Source organism: Crocuta crocuta, unplaced genomic scaffold, assembly GCF_008692635.1.
Source record: "Crocuta crocuta isolate KB4526 unplaced genomic scaffold, BGI_CrCroc_1.0 scaffold158, whole genome shotgun sequence".
Classification (NCBI taxonomy): domain Eukaryota; kingdom Metazoa; phylum Chordata; class Mammalia; order Carnivora; family Hyaenidae; genus Crocuta; species Crocuta crocuta.
The window spans coordinates 3,533,338-3,557,677 of NW_027532590.1; the positions used below are offsets into that span (position 1 = coordinate 3,533,338).

At 34.3% G+C, this 24,340-nt stretch overlaps 1 protein-coding gene and 1 long non-coding RNA gene across 2 annotated transcripts in view; one reads left to right on the top strand and one right to left on the bottom strand.

The window, feature by feature from the left end:
* GALNTL6 (polypeptide N-acetylgalactosaminyltransferase like 6) overlaps positions 1-24,340 on the bottom strand; it is a 1,147,170-nt gene that overhangs the window by 776,538 nt on the left and 346,292 nt on the right. The gene's annotated exons all lie outside the window — the stretch shown is intronic.
* The window catches only part of LOC144244386 (uncharacterized), a 52,200-nt gene that overhangs the window by 8,037 nt on the left and 19,823 nt on the right, over positions 1-24,340 (top strand). The window contains exon 3 of the long non-coding RNA XR_013338931.1: positions 271-407. This is a non-coding gene — a long non-coding RNA (uncharacterized LOC144244386). The remainder of the gene's footprint in view (positions 1-270; positions 408-24,340) is intronic.

The following is a 24,340-nucleotide window of genomic DNA, read 5'->3' on the forward strand; positions in this document are numbered from 1 at the left end:
TCCAAAAATAATATTATCTATCACCTTCATGTTATAATATCTATATTTAAGTCTATATATGTACCTACCTATGTATAACTGGATATTAAAAATATATGAAATTATTATTTCAATACTAATATTATTATTTCAAAAGTATTGAGATAGTAGATGTATTAAAATATTGCAACCTCCCATTCCTTTATTTATTTACTTACTCACTTACTTAATAACAAATATAATTCAAGACATTTAATACTCACTACACTAATTTCTGGCTTTTTCCATTAGAAATTATTCGTCTTAATCTCAGAGTGCAACCTCAATTAAACTGCTCTTATCTGCAGACTCAGCAATGTCCATACAATTACAAGACTCTAGCAAATTTTTAACCATCAGTCTAGTTGCCAATGATGCTTTGAGGAATTGTAAGTATAAAAAGCTTGAAAGCTTTAATTAAGTAAGCAAGATATTTACATTACATAAGAGATCTTCTTTCTCACTAATGCCTTGCTCTTTACCTCACGGCTCTAACTAAATTAAGGTATTCTCCCACATGATAGTTTCTCTGCTTTTTAAATTCTAAAGAGTGGCAAGGCACCACAGAGCGTATCTGGCCCCATTACTTCTATAACTTTTCCCACTACTTTCTTGGTGCTATCTTTAAGCCTAGATTCATTTGGTACCAAGTGAAAATTGGTCACACCCCTCTGCATTTGCAATAAAGTGGGGGCTACAGTAAAAAAAAACTAGCCTGAAATAGTGACACATCACCATTGCCTTTTGATAATTGACAATCCGATTAGATCAATTAATGTGATTATTTTCTTTTATAGTTAATGTCATTACATGTGCATTATTTTATTGTTTCAGCTAGTCTGCAAATTCCAAAACAGGTATTTTGTCTTTTAACCTTGGCAGCAACTAGGGTAACACTACAAAAACATTTTCAACTAGCTGAATATATAACACAGTTTATGTATGCTTATTTAATAACAAGAATTTCAGCGGAGATTTTTACAAAACCCAGCCCATTATTCTCAATAAGTTTTTAAAAAGAAAGTAAAGAGTTAAGGGACAGTTTTGTTGATCCGATTTAAAAAAAAAATTCTTTTTTCCCCTTATTCTCAGTAATTGAACACAGTATATACATATAAAATCTTTTTGGGGAAATAATGTTATGAAACTTAAAACAGATACTTTTCAACTTCTCTTTCATAAACTATGTTATTGACTAACATCAACAAAGCTTGCTTTCCATCGGTAAATAGAAAAGTAATCACCATTTCATGAGTGTACACTATATATCCAGCATTGTGTTAAGCCTTTTATATGTAATACCTTATTTAACATAACTCTGAATTCAGTATTACAATCACCAGATGATCAATTAGGAATGTACTTTAAAGTTTACCACTCAGTAACACTTGTGATGTTACCATTGATGACATTCCCCTCTACCAAAAGAAAACATTTAAGAACAATCACTTCTAATATTATGATAGCCTGGCAAAACAAAATGGTAAATTAGTCCGATGTTATCATGCATTTATTTTTGTATTTATGTGTCTATTGAGATATAATGCTCTGAAATACAATGAAGCATGATAAACTTCTATTCTAAGTAACTAATGCCAAAACTCACTATGTTACCATCTGCATCAGTGCACAATTTCAAATGGCATTAGATTATGAAGGGCACACTGGATTATGCAGGCAACTGTAAAACATTCTCTAGTATCATTTGTTAGTTCAATTCTACAATTTTTTCCTCATATTGTTGACATTTGCAACCATGTAAATAGTTTCACATGTTAAAAAAAGCATCATTCATGATTTATAAATATATATCAACAATTCAAGGTATTCGGATTTCCTAAATGCAAGTAAAATCAATGTGCAGTCATGAGTGGTAGTTCTAAAGTCTAACTTTAAATTAAAGATAATTAAACTGGTGTCTTTTAACAACATGGGAAAAAAGTTCAAGTTTGGGAGAGATTTTGTTATGCTCATTGCAACACGTATTAGTGAAACATCAATATAATTGAATGTAATTCAAGCAGACATTCAATTAAGCCTCTACTGCATCTAGAATATATTGAATTGACAGTTTCATCTAAATTACTGATACTTTTGAAGACATTAACTCTTTGGATAAATAACTAGTGATTATATTTCCCCAAATCCTTTACTGTTCGAATTTCAAAGTTTTTTAAACTTCTTTGGATTTTTGATTCCTCAAATGTAAAATGAGAAGGGTTAGACTGATGATTTTTGAGGTCTTTTGAAATTCCTAAACATCAACTATCATCTGAACTATTGGACGAGGAAACCATTTGGAGGCATATGGCTGGTTGCGTTACAAATTGAAGGAATAGTCTTTCCAACACAGTCTAAAAATTCTGTTTTATTTTGGAATGCTTCAGGACTCTCCTACTATTTAAACAAGAAAGCAAACAAACAAAATATAGTCTTTCTTTTAATGTAAATATGACCTATTTACCAAGAGTTTTGTGTGGTTTTTAAGTCACTATCAAGTCTCTTGCAATAGAGAAACCTAAACTATATTTTTTCAGTTTATACTTTTCATTAATCATAAGATATTCTATAGATGTTCTTCTTGGTGCCCGTGTTGTACCATTCACTAGATAGCCATAATAAGAATAAGACATGACCTTGTTATCAAGGGTGTATTACTTATTGGAGGAGATAGAATTCTTCTCAATTAATTAGATAAGTGAAAAGATGAGTGAATTATCCAATATAAGGGCACAAAAATCTGAGAGAAAATATTTTTGGCTGAAAGCAATCAGAAAAAAAAAAAAAAAAAAAAAAANGTGAGACTGCCTTTCTGCCAAGTAATACATTGAGCATTTTTTGTATATTGTATTATAATCCATGAGTTCCTATAAACATCCTATTATGGAGATCCAGTTCTTATTTTGCCCATCTGATACTGAAGAAGCAAATGATACTGCAGAAATAGACATGTCCAGTAAAGACAGGTTTGTTCATTTACTCAACATATATTTATCAAATGTTTATTCTATGCTAGTTCCTTTTCCAGGAGCCAAGAATAAAATGGTGACTATTATACTCTGCTCCCAAGCATTCCAATGTGGGGGTTGATGTGGATATAAATAAACTACTGGTTATAACACAGTTCATTTGACGTTATAACGAACCAAAATAGCATAGAGTGCCTTCAGTTGAAAAAATGCAAAAACCAAAACAAAAACAAAAACAGAGATGTCCCATAAGAAGTGGTACCTAAGGACCTGGAAGATGATGAGGTGGTTACAGAAAGGGGAAAAAGAAGTAGTGTGAAGCTCCAGGGTAAGAAAAAGAACAATACTTTTTGAGAATTAAAACAGTGCAGTATAGTGAGTACACATATTAAATTAGTACAGAATGGTTTGGATATGATGCTTCAAAAGGGAAGTAGGTAGTGGATTTTAAAGCATCTTATAAGGATGACCATATATTGGTTTGGTATTCCCAGAACAAGCCTAACATAATGTGAATATCACCTTTTGTCCCCAAACAATTACTTAATAGCACCCTTTTCACTCTCAAAATTTTCTTGCCAGATAATGAATTATATGTATTAGAAGTTCTATTTTTGTGTGTGTGTGTGAGGGTAATGGGATGACACAAGATCTTTATGCAGAGAATTGGCATCGATTTACATATTAGAAAAGTCACTAACTGTAAAACTGACAATAGATGGAGAAAACATATATGGCAGAGATGGTTAGCTTCCAAGCCTTTATGCTCAAAGTGTAGAGTTTCTGTTAAAAAGTACTGTGCAGTTAAGAACTACATCTCCACACTTCCTATATATCTCTAGTATTTCTTCTTCCCCAATCTGCTTGCTTTAGGTCAGTGTCCAGGGCAACCTTCGAAAATGCTTCAAAGATGCATTTCATATCTTCAGTTACTACATGAGTCATTAGGCAAAGGACATAGACACTGCCATTCTCACTGGACTTTACATGAGCAAACTGCACTTTAGATGAGCTAAAAACAAACCACTGATTTTTTAAAGCCTGAAGATTATAGGGTTTATATGTAATAGCAAGTATTATTACCATCCTACAATAAGACTAGTGACAAATCATTTATAAGGGCTATTGAGTAATACAGGTAAGAGATAATGTTGGTGTCATAACTGAAAAGGAGATAAGTGAAGAGTTACCATAAAAATGGTATCAAGTTTGGCCCTAAGGTTGTTTAGTTTGAGAACCTGAATAGAGTGTAATGAAAATTACTAATTTAGGGAACGGAGGAAGAAAGGGCTTGAGAAAAGGAAAAACACTGACTTCAGTTTAAAATAAGTTTAAGTTTCATGGCTCTCCAAATGAAATGTCCATGAGGCATCTGTAAATTATGTTCCACAGAATGAGAGACATACGGAGTAAAGAAAGGGAGATGACATACATTTCAGGCATTTTAAGTATTGATTGTTTCTTTTTCTTTTTCATTTCATGTCTACAAATTATCTGCATATCAACATATGGTCTCTCTTTCATGCACAAATGGAGACTGATCTATCTTTTGAACACATGAGAAATTTGCTATTTGTGAATCCAAGACTAGGGAAGAAATTTAGTTTTTTGAATTTAATTTATTTATATTCAATTGAGAATGATAACATATCTGTCAAGTTAGGATTTGTACTAATGGCAATGTAAAACATTAAAGGATTCTTAGAATCCTTCTTAGACACACTGCCCAAAGTTAAGGTTGTAAAGACCACTTACCTTCTCCTTGTATAATTTCATTACCTCTAGCTTACAAACACTATTTGTATGTACATCTAATTAAAACATGGCTTTAAAGACAGGCTCTTATATGTTCATGTTACCTCATAGATGATGAAGTTGATTTTGCCACATAAAAACCTGAGCCAATAGGAATTCAATTATCACTAAGTAGAAAAGGAGAGTATGCTAGGGCAACAGACCTTTAAACCAGGTTTGCTACCTTAGTATAATTTTATAAGTCATTTATTTGTTTTATTGTGCTATGTGTACAGTAGTCTATGTAAAAGTGTCTAGCAATTAGAATTTCAGAAAAGATTTTTTTACTTAAGTGGTTTGGATCTGAATCTCAGCTTGCCAACTCATTAACTGTGTAACTATGGGCCAGGTGACTGATTGTCTTTAGGTTCCTTACTATATAATAGGATTTTTGATGTTATAATTTTGTATGTAACTCTGTGGAATTCTTAGAACTATATTTAGCCCATGATAAGCTTCAACAAATGTTAGCTAATATGACTTCTTTTTCATTTAGCTACTCAACTATGGAGTATGTTTTCTGATGATATTTTGGCATTACTTTGACTAAAGAAATATTTCAAGGCTCAAAAAATTTGTTATATTAAAATAAGTTAAGATTTTGTATGCTTCTGGTTCAGAATGTTTACTCCTTTCTTCAACTTAAAAAATGAGAAGCAGTCTTCCATTTAGTATGAAATCTCTACCTATAATCAGGTATAAAAAAGCTCTGCTATTTTGAAATAATTTAATTGAAGGTACATGGTAAGTGTAACTTCATATTATAATATATGCTACTTTACTCCATTGCCTGGAAGTAAATTAAGTTACAATTTTTAGCACCAGCTCCAAAAGGAGCATGGGGTCCATTAGAAAAAAAACAATTTAGAATGTGTGAAGCAGTACAGTGAATCCCACTTCAAGGATGTGGTTGGATGACTTACCAGGGAGCCTGAAGCAAATCCAAAATGAAGAATAACAAAGAAAAACTCATTGATGAAATCTCTTAAATTCCCGAGTGGTCGATTACCAATTATAGTTGGAAACATTTACTCTGTCCCTTGTAATATACATTGGGTATTCACTATCCCCACAGACTGATTTTCATGGGGACAAGCACCATATTTGACTTTACTTACCACTGAATCTTTAGCACACATCAAATTATGTTGCCTCAATTCATATTTCTTAAATAAATTAACAGATGGATTGCAATAGGTACCACAGGTTAAAATAGGTGTGGAGTTGAAAGTGCCAGTATAACTCTTTTTTTAAACAAAGTATGTGGCTGTAATAGTGAAGATACAGAAAGGAAGCTAGAAAGGAGAAATATGGACTTGAGACTTTTTAAGATAGGTGAGATTCACCATGCTCAAACGAAGAGAAGGAGGCCACAGAGTACACGGTACACAACACACACACACACACACACACACACACACACACACACACACCACTCTTGTTTGGGAATTGTTGCCAAACATAATTTCTAAGCCTCCCTTTTCTTACTTGTATCCTCTAAAAAATAGTGGATTTATTTTAATCACTGTTGAATTGAGTACAAATGGTCTCAAACTCTATATGCATAACATCTTTTTACTGTGGTGTCTTTCTCAACTTTTCAATATAATGGTTTGTTGCTCTTGAGATAATAGTTTGAAAAATCATGCAAGCTGTTGGAATATCTGCATAGTGATTATATGCTGAATAGCAGCTTAGGTTTTCTATTTCCATCTGCTTCAATTTAGTGAGTAGAAGTATTATTATTATTATCATTGAATTATCTGAATTCCAAATTAGGAAACAGACAAACTGCAGATAATCTTTAGATGAATAAAAATAACTTTACTAAAAGGAAATTTTTTGTTTTATATAATAAATTCTTTTGAATTTAATTCCTTTCTCCATTTTAAAAGGGCAAGTTTATTCAAGTGTTAATAATATGTTCATGTCTGTGACTAATGAAACCATTTAAAAATAATAAATCAGTCTACAAAGCTTTCAGCATGTATTCTTTTTTAAATATTTTGCATCTTAGCATTTTAACTTTTCAGTATCCTTGAAGAATGAAGGTAACCCATCTCTGCTTATAATCACCATTTATTTCTAAGAATAGGGAATACTTCGCTGATCTGAAACTCCTCCATTTGTTACAGAACTAGAAACCAAGAAACCTGGGTTTCTGAGATCCAAAACGGACTTAATAATACAAGCAATTGGCCCCTTATATCCACTATGCTTCCTGGTTTGCTATAGGGTCTATATACTCTTTTGTTATCTATTACATGGTACAATTGGTGCTTATTATTCTCTAGATTTTAATGGAATAGTACAGAAATTTTAAGTAATTGTTGCTGATCTATGATTTAAATTTAGTTCAGGAATGTTTCCTGTGCACAGTGTTCTTTCCCCTATTTCTAAAGTATACGTAAAAGCTTGGGGGCATCTGGGTGGCTCAGTCGGTTAAGCGTCTAACTCTTAATTTTGGCCTCATGTCATGATCTCACAGTTTGTGGTATGGAAGCCCCCCATCAGGTTCTGTGATGACAGTGCGGAGTCTGCTCAGGAGTCTCTCTTTCCCTATCTCTCTGCCCCTCCCCTGCTTGTTCTCTCTCTCTCAAAATAAATAAACCTAAAATTTTTAAAAATAAAGCATACATAAAAGTTTAAAACTTAACATACTGTAATCTCTCATAAAGTGGAATGTATAATTGATTTTTTCCAAGATTATAAATTATTTTCAAATAAGTAAGCCCTCAGCCCTCTTACAGTCATGGCGAACAAGGAGGAATATGAAGTGTGGATTTGGTATTAATATTGCCAACTCAAATCTGTACATTTATGTCAAACATTTGCTGGGATTTAAGGTCAGACCTATAAAGAATAAAACGTGCCTTTCAAAAGCATGGAACCTTCTAGCTATAAGTTCCCATGCACCAAATGCGCAATTGTTTCTCCCTGCACTCCAGCAATGTTGTTTTCTATCATTTCCTCGACAGGATCTCCTGGTGGCAATCTTCCCCTCATCAGAGCTTTTTCAATCTGCCAGGAATGCTTACCCACTGTTCTCCACCTGAATCCTATTTACCCTTCAGGTATCTGATTAGCTTCTGTTTGCTCAGAGGGGACCTCCCAAATTTTATAATCTAAATTAGGACTCCTAGGACACTAGCCTATCAACCCTATAATTTGCCTTCAGGTCACTTCAAGCATCTTCTATATCTATTAGCATTATTCAGTGCAAATTGTATCCAATGTCTTTCTCATTCCTCCTCAAGCTCCAGGAGGGTCTCATCTCTTTTATCCTCTACTCTATCCCCATTCCTGAGGACTGTACTTGTGGCCTGGTAGTTGACATATACTCACTGAAAATAATAAATGATCAAACATGAAGATAGATGCTTTTCATGGCGGAAATTTCTGTGCAGAATGGACAAATATAATGAGCTTGCCATTTGTGACACTTCCCTTATTTTATTTTGGAAGGCATTAGGAAAATTTTGTCTTCTCTTGGTAATCATGAAACAATATGTGAATATTAGGCTTTATGTTTCATGGGTTTTGGAATATTATATGCTTTACTTCTTTATTTTTGCAATTCTTTACACACAGCAGGTGCATGCAAATACTTCTTTAATGAATGCTCAGTGATTTATGGTGTATCAATATGACTTTAGTCTCAGAAACCAGAATGTATATCACTCATCATGCAGAAGCTTTATGTTCTGAAGGATGAACTGACCCAAGCAAGCAGCCCATCTCTATAATGACTTTGTATATGAGGAAGAAAATATGGAATCAAAGAATGTGTTCTAAAGAATAGCAGTGAAGGAAAAGTAGTTTCACTATCTTACCTTGGTGATAATAAAAACATAAACTTAATATTGAAAACATTCGATGAATATAAGTAAGCAAAACAGAACAAACATAATTTTTAAAACTCCAAAGAGCATTTTAAAAATGAGATTTATCATCTGAGTTAAATAAATAGCATAAAGGTATTTAATAATTCATCATTTATATTAATGCCACATAATTATCAAAGGCCATCAGTGATATCCATTATCCTCCATGAATATGTCAAAAGTGAACTCCTGGTCCCTAAATTTGCCTGAACAAGACAGATAAAGGTTATTTTCTTCATTTGAAATTGTCACTGTGAAGATTAAGGGGGACAGACTCTGCAAACCTTTGATAGCAACTTGCTTGTCAAGGAGCAGAATTTCTCATGAGACACTGCTCTGCATGGCCTTAAATCAGGAACTGAAATCATTTCAAATATAATTGGTGTGTATTGAAAAATCTGTCACCAAGACAAATGAATTTGAGTCCTTTTGATTACCTTTCTCTAAAGAGATGTTGGATAATTAAATATTTAATTTTTGTAAAAAGCTCATTTTAAGCAATAATTCTTCAGTGGAAAAAAACTGAGTCTGGTGGATGCAGTTCCAGTATAATTTTGAAATGTATGTTCTATCACTCAGATTTAAAAAAACAGTCACTCCAAAGTACTGCTTCTAACAATTAAGCATTTATCCTAAAAGACACTGAAATCTTATGTTTCACATTGGATTCTTTTTCTTTAGTGTTCTTTAGTGTTTTTTTCCTGTGTTCTATATGAACACAGGAATATAAAATAACATAAATATTTTATTTTTTGTTAAATGATTATAAATTAAAACTATAGTACAGTTTTGGAATCAGTGCCTAAGTGTTTTACATGATAGAAGGCACAACCTCCAGCTGTATTTGACTGAGAAAAATATTATATGTTAAAAGAGATTATAAATTAATAAATTAGATATGTATTTAATTAATATTCTACTTGGTGGTAATGTACCAATTTTTTAAACAATTGTCAAACTTTTAATCGCTTTTGAGATTTCTTTTATATAGCATAAAAATAACCATTTTAAAGTAAGCAATTCAATGGACTTTAGTGCATTTGCAGCGTTATACAACCACCGTAATCTAGTTCTGAAACATTTTCATCACCCCAAAAGGAACCCTATACCCATTAAGAACATAATCTCCATTCCTACTACCACCCCCTCCAACCACCAATCTGTATTCTGTTTCTGTGGATTTACCTATACTGAATATTTCATATAATTGGAATCATATTATGTGAGCTTTTGTATTTGGCTTCCTTCACGTAGCATAATGTGCTAGAGGTTTATCCACATCATAGTATATATCAGCACCTCATTTCTTTTGTGAAGAATAATATTCATTACATACATATATCACAATTTGTTCATGCATTCATCTGATGATGGCTAGTCAGACTGACTCCATTTTGGGGTTATTGTAACTAATGCTGCTATGAACATGGGTGTATATGTATTCCTTTGAGTGCTCGTTTTCAACTCTTTTGGATATACACTCAGGAGTCAAATTGCTGGGCCATATGATAATTCTAAGTTTTACTTCTTGGGGAACAGCTGAACTGTCTTCTACAGTGACTGAAGTATATTACATTCCCAACAACAATGTGCAAGAGTTCCATTTCTCTACATCCTTGTTAACACTTGCTATTTTTTATTTAAAAAAACTGTACCTATCCTTGTGGTTGTGAAGTGTCACTTCCTATGATTTTGATTTGCTTTTCCCTAGTGACTAATGATATTGAGAATCTTTCGATATATTTTTTGGAGAAGTGTGCTAATTTCTAATTATTACAAAAATTTTCAAGATCTTCTGCTCTTGCCTTTGTATCAGTCAGTAATTTTACTTCTCTAAGATAATAGCCCTTCACTTACACCATCTTACACTATTCAAAAAATAATAGAAGATAAACAAATTATCTCCATTTAATCTTATCAAAGATTCATACAGAATCCTTTTCTCTTTCTGGGAAATTTTAATGTTTGCCATGTACTCCTGAGCATTAGGGATGCTAATCAGTTGAGATATTTTTGTAATTCTGTGGTAACATGTTAACGGTTTTCTACATTATATTATTTTACGCAAGTACTAAAATTGTGTATCAAGTGCAATATTAATTTTCAATACACTCAGGAAAATCCTTTGGGGCTAAACTAAAGTCTGTTGGCAGTGAAAAAAATAAATGGGGGAGGATATAATTTAACAGTTACTTTACTAAAATTGTGAAATTCATTTATTAAGTGGACATTTTTCAGATTTACTAAAATAACATAAAACCTAATAATCTGAACTTATACTTAGGCATTACTATATATACAGTTATAAAACTGCTCTATCAAAAAGAGGAGATATTATCTGTTGCCAATTTAGAGAATTGGGAAGAATGTTGCTATTTCTTTGATGACTGGAAAAATTTTCATTTAAAGACTCTTAGGATATTAACTGAACAAAATGAGATACACACATTTGATATGTGTTGCAGATATTAAAATAGCATGATTGAGGGTTAGGGTACAGTAATCAGATATTTCCTTAAAAGGGATATCACCAATTTTGGCTTAAAATACACAGGGTTTTGTCCTGCCAGCCATATTACTGTTACAGTAAAAAAGCCTTAACTGTCAATGTTTTTCTCATATAAAATCTTCCTAGATGCCATCATTATTTGAGTGTGAAACTCTTTCCTAATACTTGAGTCTCCAAACTCTATTCAATTCTTCTATTGATTGAGTAACAGAAGTATCATCTGAGAACTGGCCTCAGCTCAAGGCATGGGATTGCTTCTTCTAATTGTAGTCCATTTACATTGCTGGCAATTGGTTTGGGAACAATACACAACCCAACTTTATCTAACTTTATGGTAGAAGAAGCATGTTAGAATGTGTTTAGAAACTGAAGAATTGTGAGAGATCTGAGATTTTATTCTACTTAAAAATAAAAAGTTTGCCTGCCACAGATTTTTCCAATGATGCCAGAAGACATGAGACCACTAGCTTAGAGACAAAGGAATGATTACTCAGGACACAGCAGACAGCATAAACTTCATATTCCTATCTGTTCCTCTGGTGCCATATATTCCACAAGGGAGATGTGGAAGTGGGCTCAGCTGAATGCTGCACACACAGCAGGTCTGTGTCTCAGCTGAGAAACGCTAATTTTAGGAAATCTCTAATCTCATTAAAGGAACCACTAGCAATCTTGAACCATCTTTGCCCTCGTGGAAAATATTCTTTGTTACCCTGATCAGAAGACAAATCACCCTTGCTCAGAGAGAGACACAGTCTCTGTTGTACAAGAATATACAAACAAAACTGAAAAATAATCTTGAACAACAGCAAAACAACTTACTGCATTTTTAAAGAAAATATGCCAAAGCATGAGAGATTCACTAAGTATTGTCTTTCAAAGATATTTACTTATCCTTATTAAGTGAGAGGAATGGTCAGTCTAATACTACCATGGGATTTAATCAAGGGCTCTAACCACTCTAAGGGTCTCAGAAGTCATCTTGTGGCAATGAGGGAAATAGAATCCGGTCAATGCTGTTGACCACAGAAGAAGGAAATGATCGCCACTCCTGAAACCCACCTGCCATTTGGACTCCTGCTCTATGAATAATAGGCTACATATTATTTAACCTGTTTGAGGTAGTCATGCCAAAGAGCGGCTCACTGATAGGTTCTGACAGCTAAATTTACTCCATTTCCTCTCAGCATCTTTCCCTATGGTCATCTCTATCCCCACAACTAATACCTTAGGAGTGATTGTGAAAAAGACAAACAGGATACCATGGGACTCTACTATTACTCATTACTGTTGTCTTGTTGGGTTGGGGGAAGGTGGACAAAATAGAAAAGCATGCCTGGGACTTTATAAAGCTGGCCCAGTTTTGTTTGGCAATATTTATTGATTGAACAAAAAGGGTATTTAGAATATCTTGATATAGGCATTTTGGTTTTCACAAAACAAAGTCAAACAAATGTGTATAAATGGATATTAGATCTTAAAGGTCTAAGTTTTACAGCAAATCTGATTGCCATCTATCAATGAGAATCAATAAAAAGGACAAGCCTTTTATTTTTTTAAATATTTTTTTTAATTTTAGTGTTTATTTATTTTTGAGAGAGCAAGTGACAGAGTATGAGTTGAGGAAGGGGAGAGAGAGACATACACAGAGATCTGAAACAGGCTCCAGGCTCTGAGATTTCTGCACAGTGCCAGATGTGGGGTCTAACTAATGAGCTGTGCGGTCATGACCTGAGCCAAAGTCAGATGCTTAACTGACTGAGCCACCCAGGCACCCCTAAATGTTTATCTACTTACTTTGAGAGAGAGAGAAGAGGAAAGGGCAGAGAGAGCAAGGAGAGACAGAATCCTGAGCAAGCTGTGCACTGTCCATACCAAGCCCAATGTGGGGCTTGAATGTGGGGCTCAAAGCAAGGCTCCATCTCATGAACCATGAGATCATGGCATGAGCTGCAATCAAGAGTCTGATGCTTAACCTACTGAGCCACCCAGGTGCCCCAAGGGACCAAGCATTTAGTGTGAATACTTAGGTAAACTATATATCCACTTCCCAAAGGCCCTGAGGATATTTTCTTTGAATTACAAATAGTCCTGATTAATCCACTTATAGAAATTCATAGAGAGGTGCCTGAGTGGTCGGTCAGTTGAATGAATGAGTTTGTTTTGTTTCAGGTCATGATCTTGAGGGTTGTGGGTTCAAGCCCTGCATTGGGCTCCACACTGACAGTGCAGAGCCTGCTTGGGATTCCCTCTCTCTCTCTCTCTCTCTCCCCCACCCCCACTCTCTGCCCCTCCCTCACTTATGCACAGGTACTCTCTCTCTCTCAAAATAAATAAATGAACTTAAAAAAAGAGAAATTCATAGAAGAATAAGAAGAGGCCTAAGAATATGATTAGGCCTTATAATATGACACACTAATGATGAATATATTTTTGTGAAAATATGAAGTACAAATTTATACTTTCACAACACAATATTTGATATCTAAAATAAAAGCATTTTTCAAAAATATATTTATACAGACCCACAGATAGCATATTTTAGGAAACTTTCTCTGTCTTAATTTTCTCACTGAGAAATTGGTTGATCTAGTCTACTGAGTAGATAGTCTTTTAGGAAATAGAACATACTGTCTATACAACCAACCCTGTTGGTTTATCATCCTGGGTAATTTGCAGTTGGGAACTATTCAAACAATACATTTTGTTAATATTTATTAGTCATCTGTGGATGAATTAAAACAGACTTACATATCTGAGGAAGATTACACTCTGCCTGAACCTGCACAAGTTACTGCCAGAAGCAGCTCACATCCCTCTTTAACCAGACTACTTTATAAGACATGGTATGTAAAGCCTTCCCAGCTGAAAGACTTCTGAGTCGATGTGATGCAGTGGTTCCTTGGATACATTCAAAGAAAACAGAACTCAAAGAGCCAGCAATTATTTAATGCTTGTGATGCATTTGTCAGGCACTATTCCAAACACTATTATCTTTGATCCTTATAACAATTTTGTAAATCCTGCTTTTCGCATTATAGATGAGGAAACCAAGGTGCAGAGTCACATGCCAGAAAGTTCATAAATCACAGTGCCAGGTTAAGTCTTTAGATCCAAGGCTCATTCACTTTCCTTTATACCAACTAATACCTTAAAAGAAATCTGTTTTTTTTTTCCAGCATTAAGTTCCTTTTAGTACTAATGTAGTAATTTGTATCATTTAATGACATATTTACACTGATTTCAAATGGCTACTCTGAAGGTATCTCAAACGAATTATGAAAGTGATTTGATGGAATAGAAACATTTCTAAATGATTCATATGCAGCCTACTTAGTAGTATCTATACACACACATACACACACACACACACACGTTTACTATCAGTTTAAGGATTAAGTGAACATAAAAATATTTGTGTCTACTTGAGAATATAAAATTATATCTATTTGTACTCTTTCTGTACTCATTGGAGCTAGTAGACAAAGTAAGCGAACAGAAATCAAATGTGTCAATCAATGAAGTAAGACAGTAAATATTCTCATCCTGTTCAAAATAATGTGCTGCCTGTGTGCAAGTGGAGATACAGAAATAGCTGTGTATTTCGGAGGCTAAAATATTTATGTATAATATCCAGACAAATTCTTATAAGGCTCCTCCAAAAGGGGTTATTTATTTAATGCTTATAATGCATTTGTCAGGCACCACTCAACTATTATCTTTAATCCTTATAATGATTTTGCAGGTGAAATCCTGCTTTTCTCATTACAGATGAGGAAATCAAGGCTTGGAGCCAAGAGCCCCAAAGCTAGTAAGTCAGTGCCAGTTTTAATATTTACATTATTTCATCTATCTAAGAGTAGTTTCTGTATATTATCAAAAGAAAAAAATTTAAATGTCCCAATATGATTTTCTTTTATTCAGCATTACTCAATTATTTGATACATATTATGACACACTTAAACTGAATTTTCATTAACTATTCATTTCAACGTAGTATGTCTGCCTAAGAATTGGCAAAAAAATATAAAGTTGTTCCCTGTGAGAAAAAAAGCAAATTTCTCAATCCATATGTGTAGCTTGACTCTCAGTCTTTATTAACTCCCTCTATATTACCTCCTTCCCTCCTTTGCCTTAGGGATTATTCCTAAACAAAAAAGGTGGGAAGACAGAAATTGAATTCCATCTTGGGGCCTCTAGAGCATGCATGGATCCAGAAATTGCTAAATGACAGCACATGAGATATCATCCAGGACTTCTAGGGTGAGAGCAGAAGTGGAGATATCATACCACGAACTCACCAGGAAGGTATTAAGAAAAAAAAATACGTAAGAAAATCTATGATCAATAAGCTGTATAGAGTTGGGAAGCAGGCAAAAATAGTAAAAAAGAAACAAAGAAAAAAGAGATCTAACTTGACTTCCTAATAACATAAAAATGACTGCATTTTTATACCTGCTTCTCTTTTATAGCATTTGAATTATTTACTCATTTTTCAGAGAATCCATCTATCAAGTTGACTAGCTATAAATATTATTGTCATTTGTAATTATCTAATAAGTATTCTGAATACACACTTGTTTAACCTTTCTAAGTTTGTTGCATGAGACATTAATTCATTTAATAGTTTTATAGCTGCTAGTTTTAAAGCAAAAGTCAATCCATCATTTATTCATATTGATTTCTATACCATCTGTAATTATTCAACTATATTGAGCTATCTCACCCATAATTTTCTTATCTTAAAGTATATGCATAAGAGAAGCAGAGCAGAAGAAACGAAGTGAGACTATAAAAAGAGCACATAAAAATAAAAGATATTATATTACAAGACTGTGGTTAGAACAACAGAACACTGGAGGGCACGAGGTATACTCAAGTGGTGGAAAATAAAAAAAAATACTCATTTACAATCTGTAAACACTGAAATCATACTTTGGAAATGTTTTACACTGTTGACAAACCTTCATTTAACACAGAACAAAAATCCTTACCATTATGGTAATGTCCCCCACAATTGGACACAAATTTTTCCCTACAATCACCCTATTATCCAGCCAAAATGGATGTCTATAACCTAAACATAACATTTACTTTTTAAGAATCTGACTCATCACTCTTCCTGCTCCCTCTGCCTCTCCTTCTCTTATTTCTACCTCGTGGAACAAAAAACAAAAAACAAAAAACAAATCTGTACTTCATTAAGGCTGGCCCATTTCAGTACATGAGACCACTATTCACAAATTGTTCAAGCAAGAAAATTGGGAGTAAACACTTTCTCCTCTTTTTTTCTTGCCCTCCCTCAAGAAGGGTGTCTTCAGAAAATAGTGAAAATGACAAGAAACTGATGTAAAATCTTCTCCATCTCTACTCTCACTCACCCTGCACTATCATAAAAGAAGCTACTAGGATCCAAGCAAAGGATAAACAAAAAAATTTTCCTCTTTCTGTAAGAGAATTTGACCTCCAGTTAACTTGTTAGCTCTTTTTCCTTGGAAACCAGATAAAAATGGGAATGTCGATATGTTAATGGACAATATTGTTTCTTTAATTTTTTTCTTAAAGACTAGCACCAAGAGTGAACCCTAAGGTAAACTAAACTCTGGGTGATTATGATGCGCCAATGTTGGTTCCTCAGTTGTAAGATATGTAATCGTCTGGTGAAGGATGTTGATACATGAGAGAGAGAATGTGAGGGATTGGGTTATATGGGAAATCTCTTTTTCTTCCTCTAAATTTTGCTATGAACCTAAAGCTCCTCTAAAAATTTAAAAATTAAAAAAAATGGTTTAAAGATCCAGGTTGTTAAACTGCGTTGGAATTCAGAAAGAATTACAACTAAGTAGTCAAGCTGTCGGGTTTGCCTGAATGTGGGGGGTCTAGTAGTTTATCACATCCTCTGTTGGGATGCTGGCTATCAGATATATTTGTTTGTGATTGCCGCCATAACAAAGTCCCACACAATGGTTGGCTAAGACAACAATATCTTTTCTCACAGCTGTTGAGGCTGCAAGTTTAAGTTAAAGGTGTCTGCAGGGTTATCTTTTCTGAGGCGTCTCTGGGTTGTAAATGGCCATCTTATAGTCCTCTGTATCTTTACATGGTCTTTCCTCTGTGCATTGTCTGTGTCCTAAGTTCCTCTTCTTGTAAGGATACCCACAGTTGATCCTTATGACTTCATTTTACCTCACCTCTTTAAAGGCCCTATCTTCAAACACAGTGCCATTTTGAGGCACTGGGGAAGAAGATTTCAACATAAGATTTTGAGGGCACATGGCTCAGCCCATAGGACTAGACCTATGGGGATAATAGCTCCTTTGAGACACCACCTTCCGAATGAGGGTATCTAACACCACCCAATGTGGGCATTACCCCAAAGGCCCACTCCACAGATGGCTGCTAGGATCTTCTGCTCAGAAGCTTTGGTTCTTGGCCTCCACCAGGAGTTGTGTGGTGCCTGGCAGGAGTTGCCTGGGATATATTTTTCATTGGGATTATTACATTCTCTAAGCCATTAAGAGAAATTAAATAACCTATCCTCATATATTAGCTTTCCTGAAAATATTTGGTCACCAGTTTATGTCATGTAGAATTAATTTCTCTTTTATGATGATACTACATAATTCTTGCAACAATCACTAACAAGATTAAAATACACTAACTATAAACTTATATAATCAATATCTTGCTATAGGATTTTAAAGCAGAATGAAAAAAATAATTAATTTGGATATTTGGCCATAAACTACATTTTGGAAATGTAAGGTTATGTTTCTTCCATTGTACTTCTAAAAAAATCCACAGTCCTGACACTAATTTTAATCTTTTTTGCAACAGCATGTTTTAGTCAAGGGCTTATGTTATTGTTATGGTGTTTTATTTAATTAATTTATCTTTGCCACATAAACACCAAATTAATTGCTCTATGTTGCTAAATGATCAGAAACAGACTTATCACCTAATGTGTTGGTAACTGTATTAATGAGCAATGGCACTAACGCTTGTTGGTTTTATATCTTAATTTGGTGATAAGAAAAGGTAAAAAAATTGAGAGGATAAGAGGATGGAGAACCCATTTAATAATCATCATACATACAAAATACAGTGTAACTGATAGCCAGTGATACCTCATTTTCAGTGCAGTTATGTTAGGAAGCTAGAGTCACATGAGGTGTGAATGCAGGGGTAGATGGAGTAGGCTTAGGCATAAGAAAAGTGGTAAGAAAGCTGCAGATGATGAGGGCAGAACTGCCTGAGCTCAAACTCCTGCTTTTTTATTCACATTAATGTGACTTTGGTCAAGGTGCTTACAAATCTAAGTTTCAGTTTCCATTTCTGTCAAACAAAGGTCATGGGTATAAAGAGCTGTCATGACAAGCAAATAATATAATGTTTGCAAAACACTTCCTCTGACTCACTCAATAATAGTTATTATCATTTCTTCTGAAATTAAGCTTCTTTGAGTGCTGATCATTATCAGAGAGAATATTGTTGCACAACATATTGGTGCATACCTTATTAAAAAGGGTGATTCTTGGACCCAATTCCACTGTGTGTATTTTGGTGAGGACTGCTCTACACCAACAAAAAGCAATTCTTCAGACACCAGGCACATGTCCTACATATCAACTCAATTCTTGTACTATCTACACGAAGATATCATCAGATTCCACAGCTTAAGGATTCAATCCTACAAGACTCCCTCTCTCTTTGACTTCAGACACCTATCACAAGTGCAAATTGTTACCTGTGCATTTGCCTGATCAGCTACAGATTGGAGGTTTCCATGATCCCTCCTTGGGTTCAATTAATTTGCTGCAATGGCTTACAGAACTCAGAAAAAATTTACCTTCTAGATCACTTGTTTATGATAAAAGAATATTAACTAGGAACAGCCAGATGAAAGAAGGCATAGGGCAAAGTGCGTGGAAGTGAAGCTGAACTTCCATGCCCTCTCCAGGCATGCCACTTTTCCCAAATCTCCACGTGTTTCCCATACCAGAAGCTCTGAGAATCCTGTCCTTTTAGAATTTTATGGAGGATTCATTATATAGGCATGACTGATCAAGTCATTAGCCATTGGTGATTGATTCAACCTCCAGCTCCTCTTTCCTCCCTGGAAATCAGAGGGTGGGATTAAATGTTCCAACATTCTGATCACTGTCAGTTCTGCTGGCAACCAACCTCATCCTTAGGTACTTTCAGAAGTCAACTTGTTAACAGAAAACGAGTTGTAGAGAAGGGTTTGTTATGAATAAAAAGGCACCCATTTCACATTTATGGCTCTGAAGGGTCTTTAGGAACTGGGGACAAAAGACCAAATATTGTAACAGAATATGTTCCCATTGCTCTTATCTCAGGAAATTCCAAGAGGGTGGGGAGCTGTGAGCCAGGAACAATGGAGGAAGATCAAATATCTATAATATATAAGTATTATATATATTTATATTTCTTATAAATCACAATATCACATCTATGTTTTGGAATCTCATAAATTTCTTCTGCCAAATCAATTGTACTCTCTGGCTGTAATCTGGAGCCATATCACAATAAATAAAATTATAGTTAGATTTTGGCGATGTGATTTTCATATAAGTTGCACATGTAATAACAAAAAACAAATCCCTGCCTAACTTCTGCTTAGTCATCTGTCTATACTGAAATCTTACCAAGGGGCTAAAAAAAGGGAAATCCTGAAGCTCTGTTCTATCTTTCAAAAACAAAGTGTTTAAAAAACAGGACTAAAAATTATTGTAACGTACTAAAGACAGTGTCACACTACATCACTGTATCTATTGTTATGGACTTAAGCATGTTACTCAAAACACCTAGAAATGGATGTCACTTATCATGGAATTCTAGAAATGAAAGGGACCTTCATTTCTTAGAAGGTTGTCTAAAAAAACATTTCAACTATGTCAAGAATCTCTTTAAGGAGCCCCAACAGATGAAGCCTCTAGATGAATTTCTCCAATAACAAACCACATATTTCCTCCAGCTAATTTTAGGTTGGAGGGTTGGGGGTTGGGGGTTTCTGACTGGGAGAATGTTCTCTTATGATCAGTCCCAGTTACTTGTATCCTTTGACTCCAACATCATTTTTCACTTCTTTAATTCTAAAAACTTTTTTTTATTTTTTTAATGTTTTTTATTTATTTCTAGGAGAAAGAAAGAGACAGCGTTGAGCAGGGGAGGGTCAGAGAGAGAGGGAGTCACAGACTCTGAAACAGGCTCCAGGCTCTGAGCTGGCAGTCAGCACAGAGCCCGACGCAGGGCTCGAACCCACGAACTGTGAGATCATGACCTAAGCGAAAGTCGGACGCTCAACCGACTAAGCCACCCAGGCGCCCCTCTAAAAACTTTTTTAACATGTATTTATTTTTGAGAGAGAAAGAGAGGCAGAAAGAGGTAGACAGAGTATCTGAAGCAGGCTCCATGATGTGAGCACAGAGCCTGATGTGGGGCTTGCACCCATGAACTATGAGATCATGACCTGAGCCGAAATCAAGAGTTGGCTGCTTAACTGACTGAGTCACTCAGGCATCCCAACACTTCTTTAATTCTATAGGACAGATCAATTACTTTTCACTGACAGCTCTTCCAAGCCCTTAGGCTCAAGCTAGGGCTAGGAAAAAGCTATTAAATTTACATGGACAAAATTCCTGGTTTTTAAATAAAAGAAAATTTTCACTGATGTCTAAAGTTTATATCTGAAGTTCCATATGCCCAGCAATTATCCTCAAAGAATATTTCATTTTTTAAATGTTTATTTATTTTTGAGAGAGAGAGAGAGAATGAGAGAGAGAGAAAGAGAAGCAGGCTTCAGGTTCTGAGCTGTCAGCACAGAGCCAGACTCAGGGGTTGAACTCATTAATTATGAGATCATGACCTGAGACGAAGCCGGATGCTTAACTGACTGAGCCACGCAGGTGCCCCCCTCAAAGAGTATTTCAAAAGAAGTTTGACTTCATCGTGTTTTGGAGTATGCTTTATTACTAGGTTCTCAAATACAAATATACAGTTTTGAGTACTTGTAGTTACACTAAAGAGAAAGAGAAAATGACTGTGAAGTTTAATTACATTTTCTATTGTTGTATCTGGTATCCCTTTTATGTTTTGTCCTATAAGTGACAGGGCCTTCATGGTCCATGTGAAAGAGCCATCTTCATTTTCTTGATCATCACCATTACAGCATCAGCATCATCACATGACCATCACCATCATTAACATCACCTGCATATGGAGTCAGATCCAAAGGGTCCTATGTCAATCAATACATAGAGGGAGCAGCTAACTAATTTAAAGAAACTTTAGCAAGACTATTTTGGTATTTTAAACTTTTGGAGTTTTTATATATCTTAAATGGTTCCTGGACTCTTTCATAGATTTCACCAAATTAAAAATAAGGCACAGTGGCTCTAAATTAATTAGGGTTAGTTTGTATATTTGGCAGATATTCTCCAGACAACTGTTAAAAGAGTTCTCATCAAATGGGAAAAAATAGATTTAAGAAGGCAAAATGAGGTATTTACTGGAAGTTACTGGAAGAGCACCAATGAAACAGAATCATTAGATTTGGCCTCAATGTTTCTTGTTTACTTCACATAATATGTCATGACAACAATTTGAAAAACTCGCTTAAAAAAAAAGCAAAGTAATCTTTGCTTCATTTAAAGGCCACATATAAACAGATTGTTACTTCCACATTTGGTTATAGTTTTAAAATCCTTTATATTTTACATGTACTTTATCATGTATTTTACAATGATTTATCAAAATTATCATATCTTTTGGATATATGCAGGTAAGCATCAACTTTTAAGAGTTTGATTTAGGGGTGCCTGATTAGCTCAGTTGGTAAAGCTTCAGATTCTAGGTTTCTGCTAAGGTCATTATCTCATGGTACAAGGATTCAAGCCCCACATTGGGCTCTGGACTGACTTTGTGGGATCTGCTCAGGATTCTCTCTCTCCCCTCTCTGTTTCTATACTGCTTGTGTGCTCTCTCTCAAAATAAATAAACTTAAAAAGATTATGTTTTGAAAAAGATTTTAACGAGGCTTTTTTAAAACAGGGTTGTGTTATGCATGTCACAATATTCTTATCAATAGTTACACTATCTTCTAAAGTGTGGTTTATTGTTGGACAGTCAGAAGTCTTATGGGCTTGGTTTAGCCTCATGCAGGACACTGAAACTAATGAGCTTCTGTCTCTAAAAGTAGTAGTTCGTCATCAACCCTATCCACAGAATCCTCCATGATTTCTTCTCTCAATACCACTGCACTATTCTCCCACATTCTGATTTCATATAGCTTGACTGTGGCAGACACTGATTGTTTTTACAAATTTCTCAGGTAATAAAAAAATACATTTTCTCGGGTAATATACACTCAGGAAACATACAGACAGGATTGAGAAAGAGTATAATCTTTTAAAATTAATTTCAGAGCCAAGAAAACAGTAACACTACAAGATGAAATCTCTTTCCCTAAGACACAAACGAGTTGTTGGTAGAGTACTGATTCTGATGCTCCTTTCATAATGGTGTGTCACTTCCTGAAATGTTCATGATATAAACAGAAAACCAAGATCATATAGTCATACATCTAATTAACCAAAGAACAAGCATAAGTATGATAAATTGAGGCAGCCTTAGAATATAAAATATAAAATATTAATATTTATATTAATATATAAAATATAATATTTGATGCGGGTAGTATACAAAATCAGACTGAAGTAACTCACCATCTAGCAAATGGAGGAAAAAAACAATTGGTTTGTAAAACCTCACAGATTGTGGAAGATCAAGGTCAACAGTTGCTTTTTCGGAAAGTAGAGAACCAATAATGAGAGTCTGATTACATCAAAACAGATATATATCCTTGGTTCTGGTCAAAAGATTTGGCCTACCCTCTTTATTCTTCCTCATGCTTTCAGTTCTCAGGTTTCAATTGCTATATTTATTTGGTAGAATAATGTTTTTTAATAATGATATATTTAATTTTTAAGTAATTTTTTTTTTTACAGTCTTCTACTCTCTTTCTTAAGCCAGTGATGTACAAAATATATGTTTACATAGAAAGTATGTTTTGGACCTTCTATGATGACATGAAACTATTTATTTAATTTTGTGTATTAATTCCTACTTGATTTATTCATTTTTAATAGAATATGTTTTTTTTTCTTGCAGTAAAGTTTAATTACATATTTTCCTTTATTTCTCTTTTTCTAAACCTTAACATTGGACTTGGGTCCAGTGACCTAGCTGCTGTTGTTGTAGTTCCTTTCTATAATTCAATACACAGATCATTCTTATGAAGCAGCATAAGAAAATTAGTGTAACATGTCTGTATTGACACTACTTTTCTTAACCTAATGAGTATTTCCTGAAGACATCGAGAAAAATGTGTACTGTTAAAATCATGATGTTTCAATTTCTGTTTATTCTTTTATGCCCATGGATATCGAAATTTTTTTCTTTTAGATATGAATAGCAAAATTAATACCCTTGGTATATATTCATATATCCATACAACAGAATTCTAAGTTCAATTCATAATATACATCATAACATAGTGAAACAAAGCAGCAATACTTAAATTATGTTTGCAAAGGAATTATATTTACATTTTTAACTTGTCACATGGGTCATTCTCTCATTCTCTAAATTACAAAGTGAATGTCTTCCAACTCTAAAGACATAAGGAAGCCTTTTGAGAATAGCTGTGATGTAGTAGGAAAACAATAGGACTTAGAATAAAAATGAAAACAACAAAAACCTTTGTATCTGCTTCTGTCCTACTTCCTGTGACTGTATGGCAAAAGACAAGTTTCTACTTCTCTGAGCTTCATTTTCACTTTACATAAGTTGTTTGAGCTATTCCTTGGCCATATGTCCATCATTTCATAATTGGTTGCTGGGGGATTAATTGAGAAAAAGTGTGTGTGTGTTTGTGTGTGTGTGTGTGTGTGTGTGTGTGTGTGTGTAGAAAATACAGAACATAAACTATTGTGCTTTTAAAAATTAGGATGTTTGGAACTATATTCAGAAAAACTCTGATAAATAGTCCAGATTTTCCTTAACCTCCTTGAAATTTTGCTCGGGAGCAAGACTTACAGATTGCATTGGTGAGTAAGATGAGCATGTGAATATTAATGAGCTCT